At 31.7% G+C, this 17,156-nt stretch overlaps 1 long non-coding RNA gene across 1 annotated transcript; it reads left to right on the top strand.

The window, feature by feature from the left end:
* Positions 1 to 13,928: 13,928 nt before the first annotated feature.
* LOC149144185 (uncharacterized) lies at positions 13,929 to 15,063 on the top strand. The gene is made up of 3 exons (XR_016263993.1): positions 13,929 to 14,006; positions 14,176 to 14,243; positions 14,321 to 15,063. It is a non-coding gene; the product is annotated as an uncharacterized LOC149144185 (long non-coding RNA).
* Positions 15,064 to 17,156: the final 2,093 nt, after the last annotated feature.

The following is a 17,156-nucleotide window of genomic DNA, read 5'->3' as shown; positions in this document are numbered from 1 at the left end:
AGTTCGAAAAGGGTCAGCAAAAATAATAAATCTATTATTTGATTTCTTCCAAATTTTTTTCTTAATGTCACTTATAATAAAAAAACAAAAATGAATACATATGTTTGGTTAGATTTAATTAAAAGTATTGGAAAACATGAATGTTGTTTGGGTTGATATTACAACCCACTTAAGGCACTTATAATAAAAAAGAAAAATGAATATATTTATGTTTGGTTAGATTTAATTAAAAGTACTAGAAAGCATGAATGTTGGCTAGGTTGATATTGCAACCCACTTCAGGTTTTCTAGTAAAAATATTTCTCTGGGCATATGTAAAATATTTAATAACATAAGTTTTGAGCATTTACAATTAATATATTTTATTAACAAATACAATGTATATTTTATTAACAAATTAAAAATACTTGAATGGTTCATGAGGCACAATACTTGCTAAGGTTTTGCAAATGGGGTAGCAAGCTAAGTGGGGCTTTATTTTCATGAAAACTCAGCCAGAGGCAATTTGGGATGGGTGACCTCTCAGGAAGTCTTGGTTCAATATTTTAATTTGCACCTTAATTTTAGAACTTTATATATAGATATAAAGTAACCAAAAGTTAAAAAAATTAATTTACCTTTTAATATAATTTCTTCACTACTTAATATAGAGATGACTAAAAAAGTTAATTTACTTTTTACTACAAGGAAGAAATGTGGACAGGAAACAGTATTATTGATATGCATGTGATATTTAAAAACAAAAAATTTGTATCTATTTTATATAGAGAAAAATAAATTAACTTAAATTGAAAAATTTCTAACATTTTCACTCAACACAACTAGAGATGTATAATTTATTTTATTTCTAATATAGATTCGATAACTTATTTTATTTTTAATATGGATTCTATATTAGTTAAGTTCAAGGGTAGGTTATAAGTTCAATATACAGGTTGAGTATTCAATTTATGAGGCATATTTGTATTTTTTTCAATGTTTAATATAGATATAGATATAAAGTAATCAAAAGTTTAAAAAAATTAATTTACCTTTTAATATAATTTCTTCACTACTTAATATAGAGATTGAGTAAAAAAGTTAATTTAATTTTTACTACGAGGAAGAAATGTAGACAGGAAATAGTATTATTGATATGCATGTGATATTTAAACACAAAAATTTTGTATCTATTTTATATAGAGAAAAATAAATTAACTTAAATTGAAAAATTTCTTACATTTTCACTCTACACAACTAGGAGATGTATATTTTATTTTATTTCTAATATAGATTAGATAATTTATTTTATTTTTAATATGGACTTGATATATTCCTTAAGTTCAAGTGTAGGTTATAAGTTCAATATATAGGTTGAGTATTCAATGTATGAGGCACATTTGTATTTTTTTTAATGTTTAATATAGGAATAGATGTAAAGTAACCAAAAGTTAAAAACATTAATTTACCTTTTAATATAATTTCTTCACTACTTAATATAGAGATGATGAGTAAAAAAGTTAATTTACTTTTTACTACGAGGAAGAAATGTAGACAGGGAATAGTATTATTGATATGCATGTGATATTTAAAAACAAAAAATTTGTATCTATTTTATATACAGAAAAATAAATTAACTTAAATTGAAAAATTTCTTACATTTTCACTTCACACAACTAGGAGATGTATAATTTATTTTATTTCTAATATAGATTGGATAATTTATTTTATTTTTAATATGGATTCTATATATTAGTTAGTTTCAAGCTTAGTTATAAGTTCAATATACAGGTTTAGCATTCAATGTATGAGTTACATTTGTATTTTTTTCAATGTTTAATATAGATTTGATATCTACTATTTTAGAAAATGTTAATAATAAAAATAATTAAATGTATACATACACAAAAAAAGGGAGGGATTATATTTTAGTATTTTAATGTGGAGAATGTGAATTATAAATAAAATATTTCAAATTTAAGAGAAATTCTTCGGCGTAAATCACAAGATAAATCATTTGTCTACGTGTTTCGAACCAGCTAGTGTGGTTCATCGTCAGGACAAGTTGAAGAAACAGATCCAGCTTAGGATGTTAAATAGTCTGAGCAGAGCCTCCAACGACTATCTTGTACAATGGCTAATTTTGACTTTAGGACCAGAGTCATACAAAATATTATAATTTAATGGAAATCAGTTATATTAGGTGACCAATACAAATTATATAAAATTATAAATTAATATAAATGGTGTTAATGGTTAGTTAAAAAGATATTGTTTGATAATTAAAATAATAAGTTATTTAGTATTTAAATGGGAATTAGTTATATAAAGGACCTTTTTTATTATAATATGAATATATATATATAGATATATATATAAAGTAATATACATAAAAGTTAGTTAGAAGACCTCGGGGAAAATTTGTTTGGGTCAGAGCTTGTCAAGCTCTGTAGTGCTCAGGATCTCATAATTTGCAACGGTCTAAAAAAGTGGCCCAATTCCAGCAAGATGACCTGCATCCATGGACTTGGTAGCAGCATAGTAGACTACGTTATTTCCGATCTTCCTTTATACAACGAAATGATAAACTTTGACATCTTAAACGACCACGAGCCTGACTTCGATCATAGGCCTTTACTTATATCCCTCAATTTTGTCATGCATAGAGTTCCCATAGAAAATAATACTTACAACCAAAAGAACTTAATATTTGATAAAAATAAAAAGGACCTCTTTCTAAATGAATTAAAAACTAACTTGCCTCCTTTATCTAGTATAGATAACATAGAAGAATTATATCATAATTTTACTACAACCCTCTCATATTCTATTAAAAAGTTCTCAATTGAAGTCTCAAATGATAAAAGAAATAACAAAACCAATCCTTGGTATGACAAAGATTGTAAGAATGCGAGGAGAGCAATTAAGGAAGCTGTTGATGATTCTCTTAAAATGGACAAGATAAGAATATACAAAGCCCTAATTAAAAGAAAAAAGAGACAGTACATTCGTCAAAGACAGGAGAATCTCTTACACCTCTCTAAGGTAGCTCCTAAAAAATTTTGGAGGCAGATTCTGACTAGGAAGACTAAGGATAATAATAAAATTTCTCTTCACGATTGGAATTCTTATCTTAAAAAGCTTTATGAATCTCCTAATGTCACGGATAATTTGGAAACCCTGCTCACAACGAAAGAAGTCTTCTCTTTAGAAGACATTAAGTTTGGGGTTAATCGCCTCGCGAATGGGAAAGCTAAGGACATTGAAGGTTACCAGGCAGAAATCTTAAAAATTGGAGGCCCTGTTCTCATCCCCCACATCCACAAGCTTTTCAATGAAGCTGTTAAGCAAGGGTTCCCTAAACCTTGGACTGAGAGCCTCATTATACCTATTTTTAAAAGTGGAGATACAAATAACCCCTCTAATTATCGAACAATTATGATCAGCCCTCTCTTAGCCAAATTATATGGTAGTATTCTGGAAAAAAAGTTAAGCATATGGCTTGAAAGTGAAGATAAGCGGGCTAAAGGCCAAGCAGGTTTCAGAAGGCATCACTCAACAACAGACCACCTTGTTACGCTAAGGATCATTGCGGAGGAATGCCGTAATGTTAAATCCAATTTATTCTGCTGCTTTGTAGACTTTAGAAAGGCTTTCGATACGGTTCCTAGATACAACCTTTGGAATAGGTTAGAAGAGCTAAAGGTTCCTCTTGAGTTAAGAGCTGCTGCTATAAGGCTATACGAGAATGTAATTGCCAAGCTAAAGAACAATGAGGGGTGGTCAAAAGATATTAAGTGTAACATCGGAGTTAAACAAGGTTGCCCCCTCTCCCCTACTCTATTTGGCATTTACATCGATAAGCTCGAAGGTTATTTAGAAGAAGCAGGATGTGGTGGCACAATCTTAGCTGGGATAGTCATTATCCTTCTTCTCTATGCTGACGATATTGTTCTTCTGGCAAGGTGCCCTTCTGATCTTGATAAGCAACTCAAGCTTCTTAAGGATTTCTGCTCTACCATGGGTATGACTGTTAACACAGACAAAACAAAAGTTATGATTATCAAATCTAAAAAGGACACTTGCGCTAATTTTACGTATGACAATAATAACTTGGAGGAAGTGTATTCTTACAAGTACCTAGGAATTGATATCCATCACAAGCTCAACTGGAACCATAGCATTGAGAAAAGGATCAATGGGGGATGGAAAGCTTATTTTGGTCTTGAAAATAATTGTAAAACAGCAAACCTCGTAATGTGGGATAAAAAGAAGTTCCTCTTTGAAACCTTAGTCACTCCTGTTATCTTATATGGATGTGAAGTTTGGGGCTGCAGCATCTCCAGAGAATCATGGAGGAAGATTGAGCAAATCCAGAAGCGTTTTATAACTTATAACCTGAAAATTAAAAGTAATACACCCTATCCTATTCTCCTTATAGAAGCAGGTCTTTCTTCTATTGAGAGCCTAGCTATGCTCAGGTTTCTTATGTACAAGCACAAGCTCAATAACATAGACAATCATAGACTTCCTAAGCTAGCTTTAACTTCCAGCCAAAATCACCTAAGGCTTAACCGAGGATGGCATAAGGACACAAGGGCCTGGTTAAACTATTGGGAGATCAATGAGAATGATGCTTTGCAAAACATAAATAACATTAAAGATATTGTTACTTCTAAGTTCAAAGAAAAATTGTGGTGTGAGAAAGATTTAGCGTCTAAAAGAAAATTAAGTTATTATAAGAAGGTCATCAACCCCACCCTTGAAGATCAAAAGTATCTCTCTATTCTAACTAGCTCAAAAAAGAAAATTAATATAGCAAAGATTAGAACGAATTCTCATGAGCTCCATAGTGAGACTGGCCGCTGGGTAGTTCCTAAAACGCCATGGATGGAAAGGATCTGCCATATTTGTGAGAATAAGAGCATCGAGGATGAAAACCACTTCCTCTTAGAGTGCCCTGCATACAACCACATTAGATCTCAATTTCACAACCTTTGTTACAATACTGACCTTTCTAGCCTTTTACAATGCCAAAATTATAGTGAGCTCGGGAGGCTTCTCTCCAAGCTTTTTGAGCATCGGAATAAAATCTTAAATCAAAATAAATAATTTGTCTTTTTAGGTCCGATAGATCATTATTTGGTCTCAGTGGACGTTAACAACCATCATCATCATCATCATCAAAAATATAAATATGAAGTAATAAAAGTTAGTTAGAGTAAAGATATTCGAACGCGAAAAAAAAATAAAAATAAAATAAAAATAAAAATAAAAAATAAAAAATAAATAAATAAATAAATAAAAATAAAAAATAAAAATAAAAATAAAGAAATAAAGAAATAAACAAACAAATAATAATAATAATAATAATAATAATAATAATAATAATAATAATAATAAATAAATAAATAATAAAAAATATTAAATATATATATATATATATATATATATATATATATATGACAAATATATAAAATGAACTTAAAAAATAAAAATAAAAATAACCAAATAAATAAATGAATGAATAAAATAAAATAAAATAAAATAGAAAATAGAAAATAATAATAATAAAAATTGAAATAAAAATTAATAAAATAATAATAATAATAATAGTAAATAAATAAATAAATAAAAATAAATAAATAAATAATAAATAAATATTAAATAAAAATATAACTATATATATATATATATATATATATATATATATATAGATATAGATATATAATAAACTTAAAAAATAAAAATAAACATAAAAATAACCAAATAAATAAATAAATGAATAAAATAAAATAAAATAAAAAATAATAATAATAAAAATTGAAATAAAAATTAACAAAATAATAAATAAAACAAGTGAGCGACACATTCTAAAAAGAAGAAGGATAAGAGTCGGATCAAAAGAGAACTACAGAGCCAACAAGAGAAACCCTAGGAGGAAAGAAAAGACAAGGCTCCAAGGAAAAAGAAACGTGAAATAAAGGAAAAACAAAGAAATCTAGAAAAAGCAAGACCAGGAAGAGAGGGCAGGGATCCGGCAGCTACTGATCTTCCAGCCATCATCTCTATTGAGATTTCTCAACCTTCTTTCAATTTCAATAGCTTCCCAGAATTTACGATGATGGAACTACGCAACCTTAGCAATAACCTTGGCCTCCTCAATACACACGTGATGCTTGGTCTTTTCGGCATGCTCTGCTAACGCTGAAGACTTAGTTCTCCCATGTCTTAGGTCAGCTGCATGTTCACTGATCCTTTGATGGATGGAGCATCCTGTTTCCCCGATATAGGGGGTCCCACAAGAACAAGGGATTAAGTAGACACCCTTCATATCTTTAGGGTCAATGGGATCTTTCATCGATCAGAGGGATTTGTGAATAGTGTTGAGGGGCCTGAAGGTTGAGGGAATATCATACTTCGTAAGAATCCGAGCAATCTTGTCCATGGTTCCCTGGACATAGGGGAGATGGACACCTAGCCAGTGCTCTTTAGGTGGACACCTAAAGAGCACTGGCTAGGTGTCCATCTCCCCTATGTCCAGGGAACCACAGACTAGATTGCTCGGATTCTTACGAAGTATGATATTCCCTCAACCTTTAGGCCCCTCAACACTATTCACAAATCCCTCCGATCGGCGAAAGATCCCATTGACCCTAAAGATATGAAGGGTGTCTACTTGATCCCTTGTTCTTGTGGGACCCCCTATATCGGGGAAACAGGGCGCTCCATCCATCAAAGGATCGGCGAACATGTAGCTGACCTAAGACATGGGAGAACCAAGTCTTCAGCGTTAGCAGAGCATACAGAAAAGACCAAGCATCAGGTGTGTATTGAGGAGGCCAAGGTTATTGCTAAGGTTGCGCAGTTCCATCATCGTAAATTCAGGGAAGCTATTGAAATTGAAAGAAGGCTGAGAAATCTCAATAGAGATGATGGCTGGAAGATCAGTAGCTGTCGGATCCCTGCCCTCTCTTCCTAGTCTTGCTTTTTCTAGATTTCTTTGTTTTTCCTTTATTTCACGTTTCTTTTTCCTTGGAGCCTTGTCTTTTCTTTCCTCCTAGGGTTTCTCTTGTTGGCTCTGTAGTTCTCTTTTGATCCGGCTCTTATCCTTCTTATTTTTAGAATGTGTCGCTCGCTTGTTTTATTTATTATTTTATTAATTTTTATTATTATTAATTTTTATTTTATTTTATTTTATTTATTTATTTGGTTATTTTTATGTTTATTTTTATTTTTATTTTTATTTTTAAGTTTATTTTATATATTTGTTTTATATATATATATATATATATATATATATATATATATATATATATTTATTTTTATTTAATATTTTTTATTATTTATTTATTTATATTTATTTATTATTATTATTATTATTATTATTATTATTATTATTTATTTATTTATTTATTTATTTATTTATTTATTTGTTTATTTATTTTTATTTATTTATTTATTTTTTTCTTTGTTTTATTTATTTTTATTTTTATTTTTATTTTTTTTATTTTTTTTCGCATTCCAATATCTTTATTCTAACTAACTTTTATGTATATTACTTTATATATATATATATATATGATGATGATGATGATGGTGGTTAACGTCCGCTGAGACCAAATAATGGTCTATCGGACCTAAAGAAACAAATTATCTATTTTGATTTAAGATTTTATTCCTATGCTCAAAAAGCTTTGGAGAGAAGCCTCCCGAGCTCACGATAATTTTGACATTGTAAAAGGTTAGGAAGGTTAGTATTGTAACAAAGATTGTGAAACTGAGATCTAATGTGGTTATACGTGGGGCACTCTAAGAGGAAGTGGTTTTCATCCTCGATGTTCCTATTCTCACATATATGGCAGATCCTTTCCGTCCATGGTGTTTTAGGAACTCGCCAACGACCTGTGTCACTATGGAGCTCATGAGAATTCGTTCTAATCTTTGCTATATTAATTTTCTTCTTTGAGCTAGTTAAAATAGAGAGATACTTTTCATCTTCTAGGGTGGGGTTGATGACCTTCTTATAATAACTTAATTTTCTTTTAGCCGCTAAGTCTCTCTCACACCACATTTTTTCTTTGAACTTAGAAGTAACAATATATTTAATGCTATTTATGTTTTGCAATGCATCATTTTCGTTGATCTCCCAATAGTTTAACCAGGCCCTTGTGTCTTTATGCCACTCTCGATTGAGCCTTAGGTGGTTTTGGCTAGAATTTAAAGCTAGATTAGGATGTCTATGATCGTCTATGTTACTCATTTTGTGCTTGTACAACAGAAACATAAGCATAGCTAGGCTCTCAATAGGGGAAAGACTTGCTTCTATAAGGAGAATAGGATAGGGTGTATTACTTTTAATTTTGCGGTTATAAGTTATAAAACGCTTCTGGATTTGCTCAATCTTTCTCCATGATTCTCTCGAGATGCTGCAACCCCAAAGCTAACAGCCATATAAGATAACAGGAGTGACTAAAGTTTCAAAGAGGAACTTCTTTTTATCCCACATTACAAGGTTTTCTATTTTACAATTATTTTCAAGACCAAAGTAAGCTTTCCACCCCCCATTAATCCTTTTCTCAATGCTATGGTTCCAGTTGAGCTTGTGATGAATATCAATTCCTAGGTACTTGTAAGAATACACTTCCTCCAAGTTATTGTCATACATAAATTATATATTCATATAATTTATATTCATATTATAATAAAAAAGATCCTTTATATAACTAATTCTCATTTAAATACTAAATAACTTATTATTTTAATTATCAAACAATATCTTTTTAACTAATCATTAACACCATTTAAATTAATTTATAATTTTATATAATTTTTATTGGTCACCTAATATAACTGATTTCCATTAAATTATAATATTTTGTATGACTCTGGTCCTAAAGTCAAAATTAGCCGTTGTACAAGATAGCCGTTGGAGGCTCTGCTCACTATTTAACATGCTAACCTCGATCTGTTTCTTCAACTTGTCCTGACGATGAACCACACCTTGTCCTGACGATGAACCACACTAGTTGGTTCTTGTGATTTACGCCGAAGAATTTCTCTTAAGCTTAATATGGATCACAGAAGTCTCAATTCAACAAAATATTTCAAAGTCAACTGCATATATACTATAGCACTATCTTTTCACTCTAAAAATTGTTTGCATTTCAAGAGATTCGATCTCTCTCAACATTTCGTAGATTTAGAATAAAGATAAATCTAAACTAATATAATAACATTAAAAATAAATAAATTTAAAAAATGTTATATTTCAATTTTAAATTTGTATATATCATCTTTATACCAAAATTTAAATAAATTATTTCAATTTCTATATTAAGTAAGTTATTTTAATATCAACTTTTAATATCATTATTTTAAAAATCTACTCCAAACTATGTTGGAATAAAAAAAAATAAAAATGGTCGCAATCACAAAGCGAAGTCATATAGACTCATTAAATGCACTTAATTGACACAGGCCTTCCACTACAAAGAACTCACAAGGTGTTATGGATACAGGAAAAAAAGCCTCATTAATTTATGAAATCTATATCAAACTAGAAAATATCTATACTCCAATCTTTCAAAAAATAAAAAAGAAGCAGACCGTCAAAACTTAATATCTATCTCCGTAGCTCATTACAATTTACAGCAGTCAACTTAACTATTTAGACTTTAAATTTTCTATGTCAAAATACTTTTACCTGTCACCTTTGACGGAGAAAACGTTCCGCAAAATGTCAAATTCGAGGCGTGTCCTGATCCCACGCACTCCACTCCACAGAATTCGCGATGGAGATCGTACTCCCTTGTTCCTATCGTCATTAGGGGCCTCTCGTTCCTCGTACCCCGTCGGGCTGTGGTCGTCATTCGTGGCCTCTGCTTCCACGACGTTGCCATGAGACATCTACAACTTAATTTGATTGGTCGTTGTGAGGCATCAAAGGTCATAAATTAATGTTAATATTTGACTCCGCTTTGATTGATTGAAAATGTTAATATTGACTTTGTAATGTTAATATTTGACTCCGCTTTGATTGATTGAAAATGTTAATATTGACTTTGTAATGTTAATATTTGACTATGATTTGATGGATTGAAAATGTTAATATTGACTTTGTTATTTTGATGGGTGGTTGCGGCCATCTAGAAATGTTAATATTTAATTTTGTTTTAATTTCAAATATTATTGATTTTGATTTACTGATTTTTGTTAGTTATATTTTTATTTTTATTTTTTTATTAATAGAAAATGTAATAATATTTGATTTAAATATTATTTTTCAAAAATAATTTTTATTTGAAATTATGGTCTTTATATTACTTTTTATTTAAGTTGTCTTTACTTAATGATCTTTGTTAATATCATAATTTAAATATTATTTTTCAAAAATAGTGGTTATCTGAAATTACGGTCTCTAAATTGCTCTCTATTTAAGTTGTTGCCATGGTGTGCTTCTTCATCTGGTCCATGAACCACACTACATGGTTCAAAACGAGTGGGCAAAAAAAAATTTGTTATGTGATTTCTAACCAAAACCATTTCGTAATGTCAATTATAATAAAATGTTTGGTTAGCTTTATAGTAAAAATAAAAAAGAATATATATGTTTGATTAGTTTTAATTAAAAGTCTAGGAAAACATCACTGTTGGCTGGGTTGATATTACAACCCACTTTAAGGTTTGGTAGTAAAAATATTTCTCTAGCAATAAGTAAAATATTTAATAGCATAATTTTTGAGCATTTACAACCTAGTATATTTTATTAACAAATGCACTGTATATTTTATTAACAAATTAAAAATAGTAATAACAAAAGAAATTAATGTTGACCATAATTACAAAATTTCAATTTGCACCTTAATTTTATAACTTTATATATAGATATAAATTAACCAAAATTAAAAAAAAAATAAAATTATTTACCTCTTAATATAATTTCTTCACTATTTAATGTAGAGATGCGTACAAAAGTTAATTTACTTTCCACTACGAGGAAGAAATGTAGGCATGAAATAGTATTATTGATATGCATGTAATATTTAAAAACAAAAATATATTTCAATGCCCATATTAGATAACATAATTTTTTTATCTATTTTATATAGAGAAAAATAAATTAACTTAAATTGAAAAATTTCTTGCATTTTCATTCTACACAACTAGGAGATGTATAATTTATTTTTTTTCTATTATAGATTTGATAATTTATTTTATTTTTAATATGGATTCAATACATTAGTTAAGTTCAAGCGTAGGTTATAAGTTCAATACACATATTTATTGATTTGCATGTGGTATTTAAAAACAAAAATATATATATAACAAAATATATTTTAGTAAAATTTTTGGATGTCCATATTAGATAACATAATTTTGTATCTATTTTATATGGAGAAAAATAAATTAACTTAAATTGAAAATTTTCTTACATTTTCACTCTACACAACTAGGAGATGTATAATTTATTTTATTTTTAATATAGATTTGATAATTTATTTTATTTTGGTCTTGATGATGAACCACACTAACGCCTCTCTCATGTGATTTCTATCGAAAGACTTTGTTTAATGAATTCGATACATTAGTTAAGTTAAGTGTAGGTTATAAGTTCAATATAGAGGTTTATTGATTTGCATGTGATATTTAAAAACAAAAATATATATAACAAAATATGTTTTAGTAAAATATTTCAATGCCCATATTAAATAACATAATTTTGTATCTATTTTATATAGAGAAAAATAAATTAACTTTAATTGAAAAATTTCTTACACTTTCCCTCTACACAACTAGGAGATGTATAATTTATTTTATTTGTGATATAGATTTGATAATTTATTTTATTTTATACATTAGTTAAGTTCAAGCCTAGCTTATGAGTCCAATATACACGTTGAGTCTTCAATATATGAGGCATATTTGTATTTTTTTCAATGTTTAATATGGATTTGATATTTACTATTTTAGAAAATGTTAATAATAAAAATAATTAAATGTATACATACACTAAAAAAATATGAGGGGGCATATTGTAACATTTTAAGTTCAATAGTAGGTTATAAGTTCAATACATAGGTTGAGTATTCAATGTATGAGGCATATTTGTATTTTTTTCAATGTTTAATATAGATTTGATATCTACTATTTTAGAAAATGTTAATAATAAAAATAATTAAATGTATACATAAAGGAATGAGAGGGCATATTTTAAGATTTTAATGTAGAGAATGTGAATTATAAATAAAATATTTCAATATCAACTCCATATATATGATAGAATTCTAGATCTATTAGGTTGAAAGGGATCAAATATCTTTTCACTCTAAAATTGTTTGCATTTCAAAAGATTTAATCTCTCAACATTTAATAGATTCAAAATTAAGATAAATCTAGACTAGTATAGTAACATTAAAAATAAAATAATTAAAATATATATATATATATATATATATATATATATATATATATATATATATCTTATATTTCAATTTTAAATTTATATATATTATTTTTTTACCGAGATTTAAATAAACTATTTCAATTTCTATATTAATTTTTTAATATTTACTCTATATATATATATATATATATAAAATCTACTACAAACTGAGTTGCAATTAAAAAAAAAATGGTCACAATCCACAAACAGGCCAAGTCATGTAGACTCATTAAATGCACTTAATTGACACATGGCTACTCACAAGGTCTTATAGTTACAAGGAAAAAGCCCAATAGCTCATTAATTTATGAAATGTATATCAAACTAGAAAATATCTATACTCCAATCTTTCAAAAAAATAAATAAGAAGCAGATCGTCAAAACTTAACATCTCGGTACATAGCTCATTAGAATTTAAATATTTGGACTTTAAATTTACTAGGTCAAAATACTTTTACATATCACCTTTCACGTTTAAGAATTTTCCTTCCAAATTAAAAAAAGAAGGGAAGGAGAAAGCGTTCTGCAAAACGTCAAATTCCAGGCATGTCCCGATCCCACGCCCTCCACTCCACAGAATTCGCGATAAAGAACGTACTCCCTCGTTCCTCCCGCTGCCATCGTCATTCGGGGCCTCTCGTTTCCTCGTACTCCCTCGTGCCTGGAATTCGCTTCTCAGATTGGATATGTTACAATGTGTCTGGTGTGACCAATATTCAATTCCCTGAGTTTGCATTCCATTTCAGTGATGGCTCAGACATGGTACTACCTCAGGGCAATTGTCACACTCCCTTGTTCTACAGGTATAGTAAAAAAAAAAAAAAATTATGATTAACTACCATGCATCAACCATTCACGCGAGTACATACTTCTGTATATTTACATGAGTGTTCTATACACAATTAAGGTTATACACATACTTGCATACTTTACATATACATATAATGGTTACGAAGTTACAATTAACGGTTACGTTGATTATATAAATATCTCCTTTCTATGTCATCACCCATGTCCAGGATTGTTAATAGTTGAACGCCCATGTCCAGGATTGTTAATAGTTGAACGTTGATAAAGTAGATGTGTTGATGTAATACGATTCAGCTGCGATGGTGCGGAACCTATGCTATGCATGGTGTGGTTGTCAAACTTAAATGCGGAATTAATGGCACCTACCGTCGAACGACAGTTTATAACTCCAAGACATCTGCACTGTGCGTTGAGTTTTGCTCGCAGCATCTCCATCGTCCATTTGGATGGATGGACGGTCAGCTGGCAACCAGCCATGTGACATCGCGTGCCCGGGCTATAAGCGCCATACGGCCGGATGCTCTGGACTTGCCCTTTCGCGCCACATCCTTTCCGAACTCCAACAAGCCATCGGACGGAGGTGAGAGACTGCTCCGGATCAAGGGTCAACATTTCGCCACAATGCGGAAGGAGGATGAAATATCTGTGGAGGTATATTTACTTTTCGACTCATTCCATTTTCATTTTAGTATGGCTGTGCTGCTCGCAGCACTATGGCGATCACCGAGTTCTGAAACCCTTCTTACTCCAGCAACTTCGCGCCTCAGCTCAGGTATAATGTAATTTTAATCTGGTTCACAATTTCTTAAGCTTGATGATTCGGTTAAGGGTTTATGCCTCACTAGTGCTTGGCTACCGTCTGCACAATTTCTCTGCTCCCGTTTCGTCTTTATTGTTTTCTAACCAGGTTCTTCGTTCAATGAAATGGTTAATGTGTTCAGGAGAATAGCGGGTCGTTAGCCCTCGATGTCAAGGAGCTTCTTCACGCCACTTGCTAACCCAAAACCAGGTAAGGCTTATTTACTGTAGTAGCTTGCTATGCTTGACTTTTCAGGGCCATGGCTGAACATTTTTCCACTTGGGCAGGATTGCCGGGTGTTACACTCTCGGATTTGGGACCATGTACAGGCTCAGGGTTCTCCCGATTAATGGTCTTCCTGGTTCTATTTATTTCTTATCGGGTTCCTTGCCCCTGTTTAGGCGGAACTCCTATGTTAAGAGGCACTTCCTATTAAGCATTGACTGTTAGCTGTAACTTATTGAGCATGCATGACTGTCGTATAGCTATGTAACTTATTTTCTTTTGAACGCAGACAGTGATTATTATTAAACTAAGGTACTGAACCATGAGGATTTAATTTCCTGGTTAAAGCTTGTTGAGATAATGTAGTTGAGACACGGGTAACCCCGTAAACTTCAGCTTTATTCACAGTGTTGTTTTTTCGGTTACCCGCCTTCTCTGAACTGGGTTATGTTATAGACCTATTGTTTTATAATATCTCATCTTCAGAATATGGCTATTGTTTTCTTTCCTAATGATGAATTTGTATTTTGCATGATTCCGCCTTTGTACCCACTGCGGGCTAAGCACATGCTTCAGCCCGGCTGTTGTGGTTCATCCGGAACGGGGTTTTGCAACTAAGTTTGGCCGAGGATGCATGAGACCCCAGTTATCGTGCCCGTTCCTCGGCGAACATACTTAATTGTTTCGTATTAATTTAGCCATGAATGAATATGTATATTTCTGTTCTTGCAACACAGTTATGCGTTATACAGATTTGTTATTGTACTGAGCTTGTTTTATTATCAACTTCTGTTAAATCTTACGGTCCACTTGACCGAGGTTTGTGGTATTTCACCATTTCTCTATGATGTATAATGTAGCTTGATACATGGATTCGCATTGGTCTGCGTATCACACTAGCTGTACTTCCTGGTTCATTTCGTGATTATAGTGTTTACTACAGTTTTCTTCCAGCAGAGAATACTTGTACATATCCTTCTCGTCTTTTCTGAATACACGGTCCCAGTTTCTCATTTCGTTTTCTTGAATATGGAAAGAGGGTGTTACTGTTTGTACTCCCTGTTAATAAATTTTACTACCACCAGGGTTACAATAATATGTATATTATGTTTCTACTCTTATTTCAAATAAAGAATGCGAGTTCAGTTCTGTTTCCGTCAGCCATGCAAAATCTAATGTTCTTTCCTTAGTTTCTTTTAAAGAAGAATAGACAGATTACTTTCCTCTATTCTATTTCTTTTTTAGCACAGAGTCATGCAAGATACATCTCAGCAAATATACACAGTAAGCCATACCTGCTTATCTGCAACCTACTTGTAATGCTTGTCAATCCACCCGTCCATAGGAAGATTCTTCTTGATCTTCCAGCCCCAAGCACTTTGCAGACCCTCTTGACTACAGTTTCACTGGCTCTGCCAGATCTCGCTATCTGGTCCTAACCAGAGATAGCGCATACAGGAAAATATCTTCCCTCTTTTTTATGCCATCTGATCACTACCAGACATAGCATACCTTTTTCTCTGCCATCTGATCCTAACCAGACTTGGCAATCCTTCCCCTTTTCCCCTGGGGACTCAACTACCTCCTGAAGGTAGTTAGGGTTTTCTTTTATATTTTAACTGCCTCCACAGTTATTAACCATGATTAATCATATGCTCTAATCAAATAGTACTAACACATTTTTAATTATCATAATACTAGCAACAGAGTTTTATACTTTTCAAATAAAGTTTTTGTTCATGGTTAACTTTACTATTTACCAACAGTAACTTTTCACGAGGAACATTACATCTCCCCCTCCTGAAAGCCTACATCGTCCCGATGTTGTTGCTCATTCAAAAACAGTCTGGGATAAGTGTCCCTCATAATCTGTTCATCTTCCCAGGTGGCCTCATCAGGCCCAAAGTGCTGCCACTGCACTTTAACCTGGTTGATGACCTTTTTCCGCAGCTCGACTCTTCTCCGATCTAGTATGTTCACTGGTTCGACCAGGAATTCTCCTTCCGGTTCCACCTGAAACACATAATAATCAGATCAGCTGCTTACTAACATTCTATTTCAGTTTATATTAATTAACAGTCTTCCCTTACCTGAATGTCCTGCCAACTTATTATATGCCTAGGGTCATAAACATATCTCTTTAAAACTGATACATGGAAGACATTATGGACCCGAATATGGCTGGGCAGGGCGAGCTGATAAGCTACCGGCCCCACTCGTGCCAGAATTTGGAATGGTCCACAGAAACGCGGTGCCAATTTGGCACAAGCATTCCATTGGAGAGTACTTTTCCTAGCTCGTATCCTGATGCACACATGCTCACCCACCTGGTACTCTTTAAATGTTCTTTTCCGATCTGCAAAATTTTTCTGCCTATCCTGGGCCATCTTTAAATTAGCTCGAACTTTTTTCACCATGACTTCCATCTCCTCCAACATCTCAGGGCCCAACAGGAATTTGTCCTCCGGTCCACCCCAACTGGAGGGTGTGCGGCATTTCCGGCCATAAAGCACTTCGAATGGGCTCATCCTCAAGGATGCATGATAGCCATTGTTATAAGCGAATTCTACGAGATGTAAATACTCCTCCCATCGTGTAGGTTGCTGCATCACATAAGATCTCAGCATGTCTTCCACCACTTGATTTACTCACTCGGTCTGCCCGTCAGTCTGCGGGTGATATGCGGTGCTGAAGTTCAATTGAGTTCCTAGGCCTTCAAATAAGGTCCTCCAAAATACTGAGGTGAATTTAACATCACGGTCAGATATTATTATTTTTGGTAGCCCATGAAGTTTAAATATATTTTGCATAAAAATGTTTGCGATTTGAGCTGCACGGTAGGTGGATTGAACCGGTATGAAGTGGGCTGATTTGCTGAGTTTATCTACTACCACCATT

This window comes from Pinus tabuliformis, chromosome X (genome assembly GCF_031772625.1).
Source record: "Pinus tabuliformis cultivar Carrire ecotype Pingquan chromosome X, CPIR1, whole genome shotgun sequence".
Taxonomy (NCBI): domain Eukaryota; kingdom Viridiplantae; phylum Streptophyta; class Pinopsida; order Pinales; family Pinaceae; genus Pinus; species Pinus tabuliformis.
This window is presented reverse-complemented; position numbering and strand designations above follow the sequence as displayed.